The sequence below is a fragment of the Desmodus rotundus genome, chromosome 3, assembly GCF_022682495.2.
Source record: "Desmodus rotundus isolate HL8 chromosome 3, HLdesRot8A.1, whole genome shotgun sequence".
NCBI lineage: Eukaryota > Metazoa > Chordata > Mammalia > Chiroptera > Phyllostomidae > Desmodus > Desmodus rotundus.
The window spans coordinates 91,937,230-91,949,865 of record NC_071389.1 but is presented as its reverse complement, the minus strand read 5'-3'; positions in this window follow the sequence as shown (position 1 = coordinate 91,949,865).

The following is a 12,636-nucleotide window of genomic DNA, read 5'->3' as shown; positions in this document are numbered from 1 at the left end:
GCTTAAACCTGCTGTCCAGGTGAAAATGCTCCCTAAAGAGAATCTGTCACTCCCTACCCTCTTTACTGTGCCCCTCTCTGACACCAGCCCAGGCCACAAATGCATGCTGTCTCCTTATCCAAACAGGCATCACTGTCCAAAAGGCCTACATAGTCCCCTCCACCCCCAAATCCTATATGCCCAGTTGGCCTATTTTAATTTTCCACACCCATTTTGTTCCAAAACGTGGGTTCTGGTGGTTTAGTTTATATTTTTATGTCCCCAAACAGAATTTCCTTCCAATGGGAGAAGAAAATTTTAAGAGTCCTCTTTTGCTGAATGAAAAGTTGACAAATGTAAACAACTCACATTTTTTCAAATTCTTTACATTTTAACTCCAGAGACTGGAAAAGGAAAAAGGTGGATATCTGACTCATCAAGTATGTTGGTCCTTTTTAAAGCTGAGAACTAGTCGCAGCTGAGTGTGTCTCATTAGGCTTGCTATGGGGAACACCCCTCCCCAAGCATTCTCATTTGCTAGCATATAACCAACAAATGCCAAACAAGTGTGGCATTTGTTTTTCAAAAAAATATATTATCTCCCTAACTGGAAAAATAAAATTCTGAATCTATCTTGGATAGGGAAAGTGAGGTAGGTGTCACATCACAATGGAACAGACAATAAAGTATAAAAACACTCTGGCCACCAGTCTAGGGATGACACTTTAGCTGCAAAAGCCAGTTATGAAAAGAAGGAAGAAAGAGACTGGGGGCAAAGAAAAGCTATTTGCCTGGCACGTGTGCCTCTGTTGGTTGGAGCGTCTCCCGCAGGCCAAAAGGTTGCAGGATAGAATCCGGGTCAGGCCACCTGCCTGAGGTGCGAGTTGGTCCGTCAGGGTGTGTGTGCTGGAGGCAACCAATCGATGTTTCTTACTTACATCGATGAATTTCTCCCTTTCTTTCTCCCTCCTTTCTTCTCTCTCTAAAGTCAATGAAAGAAAATAATTTTAATAAAAAAATAAGAAAGGAAAGCTATTTTGTGCCAGATCGTTTTAAGAGTAAGAGTTTAGGTGCATGATTTAAATGGCTGTTAAACTTCGAAGGTGTTTATATTTATAAAATGTGCATATTAGAGGAAGTCAGCTGGTCGCTTCATGCTCCTGAGGGGATATCCAAAGTTCATTACCAATCATTGGTCTACCGCAGAGAAGTATACAAACCCCAGGGACCTAAAATTCTTAAAAGGCCATTCAAGCCACAGACGGACTCCGCTGTTTCTCCATTTCCCTCTCCTTCCGCTTTTCTTTCCTTAAAAAACTTCTTATAGGATTTGCATTTGTAGAGGTTCAAGAGGTCACCTCCCCTCTCACTACCCCCCTCCTGGCCCAGTGGAGCAGCAGTGTCCGGACCCCCTCCTGTCCGAGTGTCAGGGACTGGGAGCCGCGGCTCTACCTGAGGTTTCTCGACTCGCGCCCTGCGGCCGCTGCAGGGGCTGGTTTTGCCTTTGAAGAGGCAAGCCTACCCTTCAAGCTCGGCACTGAGCTTCTTGAAAAGTCCAGGAGAGGCCCGCGCTGATCTGAACCCAAGAGCGGCCGTGTATTGCGTGCCTTTCCAAGCCGTGTTTGAAGACAGGGCCCAGCCGGAGAGGAACCTGACCAAAAACCAGACACAGAGACTTGGAGGACACTAAAATACTCTCCCTGCTTCCCACCCCTAGCTTCTTAAGTTGTCGCCCTCTGTGCTGCGTTTCTGTCCAAAGTACCCATCACACCCAAATAATTTGGCCCGCATTCGGCCGTGGGGATGATGCCCCGGAATCGTGGAGAGGTAGCGCTAAACCAAGTGCGAGGCCGGTCACCAGGTCCCGTCTGGCAGAGCGGGGCCAGCCTCAACGCCCAGAAGCGTCCGGTCGCCGCGCGCACCTGCCTCCGATGCTGCAGCTCCGGATTTGAACCTTGGACAGGGAGCTCCTGTCCTGTTTTTTTTCGTACGTTCTTACAGCTCCGTTTATAACTCCTAGTTCTTAATTGAGTTTTAAAACTAAAACCAAGCACAGGAGTTTGGTTGAGGCTGGAACACTCGCAGGGGCCCCATTATCTCTAGGCCCTTCGGGCCACAACCAAAAGTCACCGCGGGAAAAGCAGATCCAAGGTCAGAGGAATCTGCCCGGTCAATTTCGCGCTCTGTGTTAGCTGAGTACCTCCCACGGTACTGCTCGCTGTTCTAGGCGCTTGGCGTATATTAATTCGTTTAATCCTCCCAGCAACTTTATGGAGTAAGTATTATGATCCCGATTATAAAAATGACTAATTTGAAATCCAGAAAATAGAGTAACTTGCTCAAAGTCTTGCAACTAGTAAGTGCAAGGTGTATTGGGGCCGTGAAGTACACAGGGAAAAAATGCATTTATAGGCAAAAAGCATTTATGATCTTAGTATTTCAAATCGCAGATTACATTTCAGAATCAGGGCTGCTTGAGACTTGCGGGGTTGGGGGGGCGGCTGTGGCCCTTTGTATCCTGGGGCACCGGAGGCTCAGGGACTCACGGGGCGCTGTAGTTTCGATGGACTATGAGGGATCTTTGCCTGCCTTGCCGCCTGCTACAGGGCGGTCCAGAGCCTGCTCTTGTTGCAAACGGGAAATGGGGCGGTAAGGAGGAAATACCCGCCTGAAACAAACACACGCGATGGCTGCTTTGCTTGAGGCCCACGTTGGAGAACCGCCAGGAGCCCCTGCCCCTCATGCAGCAGCACGCTGGCAAGTTTTTATTGCTGCGCTTTCAAGCTTTCCCGGTGATACGGGACGAGACACTCGGGCGCAGATCAGCTGTTTGTGGCTCGACCCCCCCAGTGAGTGAGCCCCGGTCCCACACAGCCCAACCTCCTGTGCCTGGGGTTGTTACGCAGGTGCTTCCCCGAGGCATACTTTGCTCGGGACAAGTGACTCTCTGTACCCTGCCGGAGTGGACTTCTCTCCCAGAGCTCAACTACACACACACACACACACACACACACACTCACACACACACACACACACCGCCGTGGTCAAGTGGTCAAGGTGCCCTGCATGAGCTTCCGGCACTGACCTCCAGCGCCTCGAAAGCGAGAGTCCCGGCCCAACCCGGGTGATGCGAAATAGTCGGATCTCCTATGACTGTGTGAACCCCACCAAGGGAAATATCCCCCCACCACACGAGAATTTGGGTTTCACGGTGGAGCTCTGCTCACAGAGCAAAAACACCTCGAAATTCCCCAGTCCAGCAGTGGTAGGTTTAAACTTACAGACAATGGACACGTTTTTCTTATTAAGGACAAAACCAACGTGCATATCAGAGGTCGCTCAGGGGAGGAAAGATCCCAAGTACACATGGAACTCACAGAGTAGCTTTAACAGCGCTTTTGTGTGTGTGTATGGGAGGGCAAAAAACAACAGTGTAAATGTGTATAAATGCTAATGTTTTTTTACAATTTTTATTTCATCTTTACCATCACCGTGGGAGGGGGCTTGTTATTATGTTTATTATTTCTATTTTACAAAAAAAAAATGCTGAAGCTCAGAGACTTACCCAAGGTCTTCAGAAGTAGGTGCATTGTCATAAAAGATCTAGGGCTGCCACTGCATAGCTATTCCTCTGATCAGTGTTGCACTGAAGGTAAGGGAAACGCTAAGAACTATGGTAAAATGTATTTTTAGGTGCAGAAAATCGGATAAATCAATAAAATATTTGTACAGAATCCTAGCGTGGACTGGTGTTTGAGGGTATGGACCAACCAGAGCCTCATGGTCCACCGTCAAGACCCCTTCAGTTCTCCAGCCTAATCCAAAATCTTCACACAGGCACTTTGAAACAATACAGAAAATTCTTTCCTGGTTGGCCACTGCCTGTGTAAACAATGTGGAAACTACACTGTGGTCCACATGAATGTGTGTGTGTGTGTGTGTGTATACGCACATCTATCCAACGACATGTGTGGTCTTGCAATAAAATAATTATCATATGTATGATCTGGTGTGTATGATGTAGGATGCCGTGACACGGCATTGACTCTCCTGGGTGAACGAACAGAAGAGGACTCCTTCTCAGAGCTCACTGCTAAAAGCACACACCCCTGGCCCCAGTGAGGGTGGGGGAGGAACAAAGCCTGCAAAATGCCAAGAAAAGTGGCTCGAAGTCACTTGGGAGGAGGGGATAGATGAGAGTTCTGTTTGTAAAACACACATCCAGAACAACATTCCAGCTGGATTTCAAACTTCACCAAGGAAGTTGTGCTTGGTTTCACCAAACGTAATTTTAGGTATGAGAGAGTTAGAACTGGAGGTTATGGGGAGGAGTAATGATGTCTGGATTTGCCCTAAAATATTTCGGCAGGAAATGAAAATAGAAAAAAGATGAACGCACCGTGTGTGACAAAACCTCCATAACTGTTAAATTTAGGTGATGGGTGTATGAGGGAGGGCTTGCTGTATATCCTGTCCACTTATATGTACCCAGAAGACAAGAGTGGTTTGGGAGCCACTTCACCATCGATGAGAACCCTGAAGTCCAGAATGGAAACACCTTCCCCAGGATACCTCGTTCCGGAACCAGCCAAAACTGGCTTCTCCTGAGGCTGAGTGTTCTGTTTATTTTCTACCGGACCTCAGGACAGTTACAGGTGTAACCTTGACGCTTCGGCAACCAAAATAATTGAACTGAATCCTGAATTTCTTCAGCAAGTTTGAATTTCTCCGAACACTCCTAAGCATGTTCGCAACGGGCAGAGCTCATTTCAATAGAGGCGTACAAGTATGTAGCTAGCTTTCTTTCTGTTTTAACGGGTGGAGGCGTAGAAAAAGAATACGCCCTAAGGTGGACAAGAGTGCGAGGTAAGCTACAATGTTTAAGGGGATCTGTCCACCTGGGGATCAAATTCTGGCCGCGGGCGTGGAGAGCCTTAGGCAGGTGAAGGAGAGCTGCGGGGACGCACCCGCGCCGGGCGGCCTCACTGACCGCGATTCCCGAGAGCCTGGCGCCACCCAGCGGAAACGAGAACTTTTGCTCCTCTGAGCTGGCGCCCGGGGGAAAGGGGAGGCACAGGCCGCGACACACAAAAACTGGAGGACTCCGGTTGGAAGGGGACTTGACGCCCGTTTGACGACTACAAAAAAACACGCCCCGCCTTCGCAGTTCCGTGCTCTCCAACAAGAAAGACACCGCGGCCGGGCCCAAACGGTGTGTCTGCCAGGCCACGACTCCCCTTTTCCCCTGAACCCCAAGATGAAAAGCGCCTTCCTAAAATGCAAACTACCCCTACGGAGCAACGTTTGGTGATAACGCTCAATGCAGAGAGAGAGACGTGCGTTGGCCTTGCTGGCTTCGTAATATCAGGCACCCGGGAGAGTGAAAGTAGAAGGTGGGGGAGAGGGCGAGGAGGGCTGCGTAAATCATTTGGAGGGATTCTTGGCATTAGTCCTTGTTTCCGAAAGGTTGAGGGGATGGCTTTGACGTTGATTATATAGCTGTTCTCTTTTCAAGTGCGCGCCCCTCCCCACCGCAGCCCGTCTGGTGTGCGAGGATTGTGTTTGAAAGGGAGGAAGCATTCTTGAAGTGGTGGGTGATGGATTGTCTAAACCCTTCGGGGACATTTTGGGCGGTGGTTTTTGAGGCAGCTCATCAATAAGACCCCCCCACCCCCCACACACACACCCGAAAGACAGGGGACGTAGGAGAACAGCTCCTACCTCGAAGCCCAGAGGTCCCAGGCCTGTTAAAGAGCCCCTGTGGCCCAGGACGAGAGGAGGGAGAGTGGCTAGTGAGAGAGAAGGGGTGGTGAGCCCGGTGCAGGTGGAGACTGAGCTTTGCCTGGAACCTCCGCCACCGCAGCCTTTGAAGGGGCAAGGGCCTGGGTGCTGCAGAGTGACTTATTTGCGGAGGGGATGGGGGACAGCAAAGAGACTGGTGAACTCCCAACACCAGACTGTCAGAGGAGCAGGAAGCAAGTGGAGGGGCCAGAGGCAACTTCAGACCATCTTACTCCAAGAAGTGTTTAGTCTACTTTCACCCCTTTAGATTCTTACTCCAGCTCCTCAGCCACGCTTATTGCATGTGTTTTCCCGTAGCATAGATTTCTTTTCGAAGCCCGGACCAAAAACCTATCCACCTCTCCCAAATGAGGAGGGAGATGGGGACAGGGGGTGTAAGGAAGACCAGGCTCAGGCCCTCCCAGCGTTCTAATGGACTCAAAGACCCTTGGGTCACGACTCGGACACTGCCTCTAACTCTGCAAAGCTCCCTTCCTTCTCGTGGAGCACCAGCCTTCAGAGAGGCCACCACTCGGTATTCTCTGGGTCCCAACCGTGAGTTCCTCTGGGCTCGTCTGCAAGACGAGGCTGCCCTGGGGTTGGGGCCCCCAAGTGTAAACTGGTGGCGGCTTGGTAAGAATGGAAACCTCGAGGGCAAGGCAAGGGCAGCCTGGAGTGGCAGCTTGGGAACACAGAGAGCTGCGGTGTCCGGTGCTTCCCTGGGCTCCTCTTCTGTTCCAGCACCAGTGCGACGCATAATTCCTTTCCCCTCGTCCAGGCCTCGCTGGCCTTTCCCCTTCTCAGGCTCTGGGGCTGTACCAAAGAGCTGTCTTCCTCCCTCCCGCGACCTAGGTTCAGGCTGCAACCCGAATTGGGAACAAAGTGCCAGGCTGAGGGTGGGGGCGGGTAGGGGAGTATTCGGGAATAGGTTGGAGGAAAGGCTCCCGAAAGGCAGCTCCCCCAAGGCGGCGTCTGGGCGCCCCCAGATCCTGAGTCGGGCTCCAGGCACTGAGCACGTTTTATTTATCCCCACAGAGGATGCTGGAGGACAAAAGAAATAATTTGGACGTCAGAGCTGCTTTATATTTTTGGAAGAGCTACGTTTCCTTTTCTGAAGAGAAGCGAGCGTGCCCCATATCCTGAGCTCAGCGGGGAGGACGGGAGAGGAGTTTTGATGCTCCAGGAAGTTCATCTCTCGAGGTGCGGCGCGCAGGGCCCGGCGCCCTGCAGAGTTCGCTGCCCTAGGAGATATTTATTTATTTGGGGTGGATGGGTCAGGGAAGAGGAGACCAGCCAGACTCTAAAAGAAAATCCTATCCTGGCTGGGTTTGGGTCCTCCAGGGAGTCTTACCGCCCGTGAACCCGAAGCGGGTCAGCTTCACCTCCCTGTCTGAGGGCGTCCCAGGCGAGGCCTTTCTACCTAGCTAGCTGACGCTTGTGACTGGTACATTCTGTAGCCCTCAGCGCTCACCGTCCCTCGTTCTGTGTTTGGGGCTAATCCCTCCAAGTCCACGAACACTCCAGGGTTGGGCCCTGCCCCTTCGCCAGCCTTGCCCCGAGCTCAAGCTAGGCCCAGCCAACTTCCTCCCAGCCTGGGGAGACAGGCAGAAGCAGTGACCACAAGTCCTCCCAAGGCCTGGGGCCGCACTGCACGGGGGCGCGGGCCCCGCATCCACCCGAGCCAGAGGCATAACCAGGTGAGAGTAGGGGAAGGGATGCCGAGCTCAAGCTGTCCTACTCCCAAGACAAAGCCTGGTTCCGCCGGTTTCCGTGTCTCATCAGGAGTGACTGTCCTCCCAGAAGCACAAGTGGACCCAAAATTAACGTGTTGAGGGGCACTGACACCTACACTTGCCTATGCCTTTTTATTTTCTCCCGAGACTGAGAGTGTGTGGTACAGGCTCCTCTAGTTCTCCTTCGCCACTGGGAGCCCGCTCATTCCTGCCCCCCCCCTCCCAATGGGAGACGCACAGACCCTGTCTATTCCAGCATTGTGTCATTTCTCTCCTTCCTGCAGGCATTAGAGCTGCCTTTTAGGAGGAATGGCCGTTCCTGCCAGGGAAACCTTCTTCTCAGGACCCCCGGCCTCCTCACAAATAAACGCAGCAGACTGTGGGCGATGTTTAAGGTAGGTGCCCCATCTGGTACCTCCTTGCCTGAACCCGAATGAGGGCCCACAGGCAGCTGGGTCCCCAAAGTTGTGTCTCCCCAGCCAAGGGAACGCAATCTGGGAAGTACAGAGATAGGAAGGGGTGAGGTTTCACTATGGGGCTCTGGTAAATTCGACCCCTTTCCCTTCCTCGCCAAACCTCTCAGACCTGATGAAGTGGGCCATCAAGTCATGCCCACTCCAGGCGCAGGAGGTCTGGGGCCATCGCGGGATTCTCAGTCTATGAAAAAGAGCCCTGCCCGGGACACAGGCGTTTGAAAAGCGGAAGAATCTATCCAAATAAACATTTAGAATTGGGTGGCTGATGTTCATACCCGGAGGTCTGGGAGTTTCTGGACCGAGGAAGGAGAACAGACGACGAGGATATAGAATTCAGTTACCCCTCCTCGCCAAGTTCCCTTCTCTTACCCCAGCCTCGGATCCTCTTCCTGCCCACCCCCCACCCCCCACACCTGGCCAAACTTTCTATCGAAAATTGAAGTTTCTAGAGTGGCTCTGTGGCACGCAAGCTCGTGGTCCTCCAGTGGCTTTCCCAAACATGCTGACACCCCCTAGACCTCAGCACTGAGTCCCCAAGGTCCCCATGTAGGAAATCCTCGCGGGAGCTGGAAAATCCATTACACACATTCGTATCACAACACAGGGTGAATAGAGTACTTTCAAACTGAATTGGGAGAAGGCTTTGCTCCAGCGGGGCTGGTCGAAGGAAGTGGGGGAGAGGGGGAGAGAAGATGAAGTGCCCCAAGGAGGCGAGGTCTTAGATGCAGTAAACAGCTTTGGATGCGTCTCCCGTGGGTTACTGGTTTAGTCTAAGCCCTTTCATGTAAAACCCACGAAGCAGAGGAAGCACGCTAAGACACAAAATTTAAACCGCAATAATGAAGAGATTTCCTAGAATAAAACGCTGATTGCAGAACAAAATCGGAGAAATCTGAGCTTCCCGAAGTTTATACTACTCTGTGCTGGAGCAGGGGCGGGGCTTTGGGGTTTGGAGCCGGCGGGGAACCTCCAGCCCAGACTGGGACAATCACCAAAGCAGGGGTAGGGGACAGGGGAAGGATAGAACGCTGGTTTGGAGAGGGGATCCGCTACACCGAGGCTGTGTATTTCTGGGTAACCAAGGAGCGGATGGGCTGATCTATATTCATTTTAACGAGCCATACCTTTACTTCCCGTAAGAAAAATATCGAGTTTTTATTGTTTGTAAAGCAGTGAAAGTCCGTAGAGAAGATCTCGCCATCAGAAGAAAGGACTCTGAGAAAGCGAAGAGCCCTAAGTAGGGATGCTTTGCCTCTGTTTCAGAGATAAACACAACTTCCCTTTTAAACCATGTGCTAAACAGAAATTCAGTATCCTTGCCGGGGATAAGAATTTGACATAATTTATTACCGCACACATTCTTACCCAGGAGATTTGTATTAATTGGTAATTAAAACAAAGTTCAGAGAGGTTGTAATGTGATGTAGTGGAAGCAGAATGGGAGTGGGAACCCAGGTCTGCGGTATAGCTTAGCTTTGTCGCTCGCTCAGGTGTGACTTTCAGGGAATCATCTATGCTTTCTAAGCCTCAGTTTCCTTAACTCTAAAGGGGAGAATGATGATCACGTGAAGGTGCCCTGTGCAGTCTATAAGCAACAAATGAAAAGATTTAGTCTTTGTAGACATGGAAGTATGTGCAGAGACAAAATTTCCATAGGCAGAAGTGGGATCTCCAAGGAAGAGTTTTGGTGAAGAGCCTCTTCCTGCTCAGAAGGTCACCAACCTTTTTATCTTTCTGAAGTGGAGGGGATTATTTAGATAGATGGTGGGTGGGGGGGCTCCAAGTCAGCTGACCTGTTCCTGACTAGGGCTCTCACAGCTCTCCAATGTCTATCTATTGCCCTTCCAGGACTTGTCTAGCTTCCTATAACAGTCATCAAACTACAAATTGTATTTCTTTCAAGTTTAAACAATTTGTATAAAATGGATACCACTGTCACTTGGATGGAAAAGGAAGCCTCTAAAAATCCCTGATAATTTAACCAGCTGAATTGGCAGAAACTAACAATATGTACAGTAGGTTTTTCTTTTTTTAAGAGTATCTGTGGACCCCCTAATACCACAGGCAAAATGGAAGTATTCTGGCGGTAGGCTCCAGAGCTCCCATCATATTCTCAAAAAGACTCATGACCCCCAAACTGGGAACTACTGGTATAGAGTGTTCCTAGCCTTGCCTGGATTTTAGGGCTGGTGCTGTTTATTCTTCAGTCTCTGAGTCCTAAAACCTTTCAGGGCCTGAGATCCAATGTATACAGAATCCCCCAGGTGCAGAAAATTAGAGAGGGTCTAGTGACAGTGACATTCACTTGCTGAATTTTCCCATAATGTATTGCTCACACCCCCATCTACAAATGAAATGATGGCCTTTCTTTCCATCTTTCCATGCTTCTTAGCTAGTCCAATTCTCTTCCCAACACACACACACACACACACACACACACACACGGAATGGAGCTCCTTTTAGATGCTATCAGTCCTCACTCCACTTTCTATTTTACTTATGTTTTAGACACAGCATCAATTTAGTGAACATGCTATCTTTACTTCCATGTTTAGTTACTTGCACTTAAATTATTCCATGCAAAATGACAAAAAGGGGATAAAAGAAAAATACCATGAAATAAATAGGGACCATCCCCCCCTCAAAAAAACGCTCATCAGTCACTCAGAAATTCTCAGAAGTGGAAACCACGACAAACCCCCTACCCCGACTCAATCAAAACATCCCATCCGGAAAAGAACGACTTGTTCCTTTTTTCTATTGGAAATGGGCGGTAAACTGAGTTAATTTGGGCCGTGTTTTCTTAGCTGACTCTCCGCTACAATCAAGCCATTTTCGGACACATTCCCATGTAGGTACCAGGGGTGCTCTGGAGGAAGCTGTCGACGCCTGTTCAACTAATTTAGGTTTTCTTTGTCTAATTACTGTGGAGCTTAGGGAAAAGGAACCCGGCTCAAGGCAGTAAACTGACACTCAGTCTCTGTGTGTGGTATCCAGGCAGGGTTTGATGGAAAAAGCCTGCTTCCACTCAACTTCAGGTCACTGTCTGGGGCCAGACCCAGCCCAACCCCCAACCTTCCCCTCCCACCCTTCCCACTCCTCTGCTTCTGCAGCCACACCAGCACACTCAGCCAGGAGCAGTCCCTCAAGCACTCTAGGGTCACAGACTACTAATGTCAGGCCCAAGAGGCCTGACTTGGTTCTGTTTCACCCAAGGCTCTTCGCTGCCCACCTTTCACAGGATCTCAGCACAGTCTCCCCTCTCTTGCCCACCCCACAATCTCCCCAGGTTTCCCAGCACTTATACTTGCACCTTGGTCCTTTCAGAGTAGACACAGAGGTGTGCCCAGCGCTGCCTCCAATTTTGGTCCTCTGGTCTGCAGCACCTCCCCTCTGGGCCTCCCCTACACCCCATCTGCTCCCAGGCCTCCTGCTCTCCACCTCCCACTTCCAGCCCCTGTTTCTGGTCAGACTACATCTCCTTGCACGTGCAATACAATAACTAACTGTCCAGTCTTACTGGAAGTAATTCCTCCTAAGGGCACAACTTCTCTCTCAGCCAGACTCTGACTTGGAGAGGAATCCACATTGACTTGAAGTATTCTGCCACAAAAGGTAACTTTCCGATGTACAATACAAGTCTTTTGGTGGGCAACATTAAGACTTTAAATCTAGTGACAGTAACACGCCCCTTTAGGACTGAATATAAATACAGCTATCTTACCTCACTCACCACCAGCCTTCTTTTTGCATTTGTTATAAAATATCAAGTGGAAAACGGAAAGGAAGTAAAAACAAATGCAAAATGAGTCCTATTCTTCCACCAGATTTCCAGGTTTCTCTAAAACTTGGTTTAGTTTTCTTTTAAAGCCTTCTTCTCAAAGTTCAGCAAATGCCAATGACCGCCCCAGGACATAACCCTGGGGCGCTAGGGCGCCCTGGCTTCTCACCCTCTACTAACAATTGTTGTGAGGCCTGCAAGCCCTGTCAGAAAGAGAGGAGACCGGCACGTTACCTTTGGGCGTCTGGCACCTTGGAGTGCTGAGGGCTGCAATGTCTAAATGAAGTTGACAGATGGTGTCAGTGCGGGCACCCGGGGTAAGGCAGCTAAGGAGGCTCCTGGCGGCGGCACCGGCGGCAGCACCACTAGGCCCAGGATGGGCGAGTAGGAGGAGCGGGAGCTGGAGGGGGAGAGGGAGGAGGAGGGGGAGGGTGGAGGAGGAGGAGGGGCAGGAGAAGAGGGAGGAGGAAGGCGAGGGGGGTAGGTCCGTTCCACTGGGGTCAGTTGGTGTCTGGGATAAGAGGCAGGGGTGCTGTAAGGGGCAAAGAGAAAGTTTTTATAAAGCCATAGGTGGTCGAGTTTTGCTTGGGGTGGGGGTCATCCTAGCAAAAAGGGGATTAGCCTGTGATTTCTTCCCCTTAAAGAGGGTGGGTGGGTGGGTGAGAGAGAAAGAGGCAGAGATAGGAATTGAAAGACCTAAGGGAACCCTGGGGAGCGAAGAAAGAGATAAGAAAGGGACCCTGCCTCCAGGTGGAGAGGGGGGTTGAGGTTGAGCGCCTAGGCGGAGCGTGCCCTCCCCGAGGCGACGGCGCGAGGAGGGGACAAGGCGGGGTAGGGGTGGAGGGAGGGCGGGAGGCAGGGGGGGGAGCGGCGAGCGGGAGGAAGT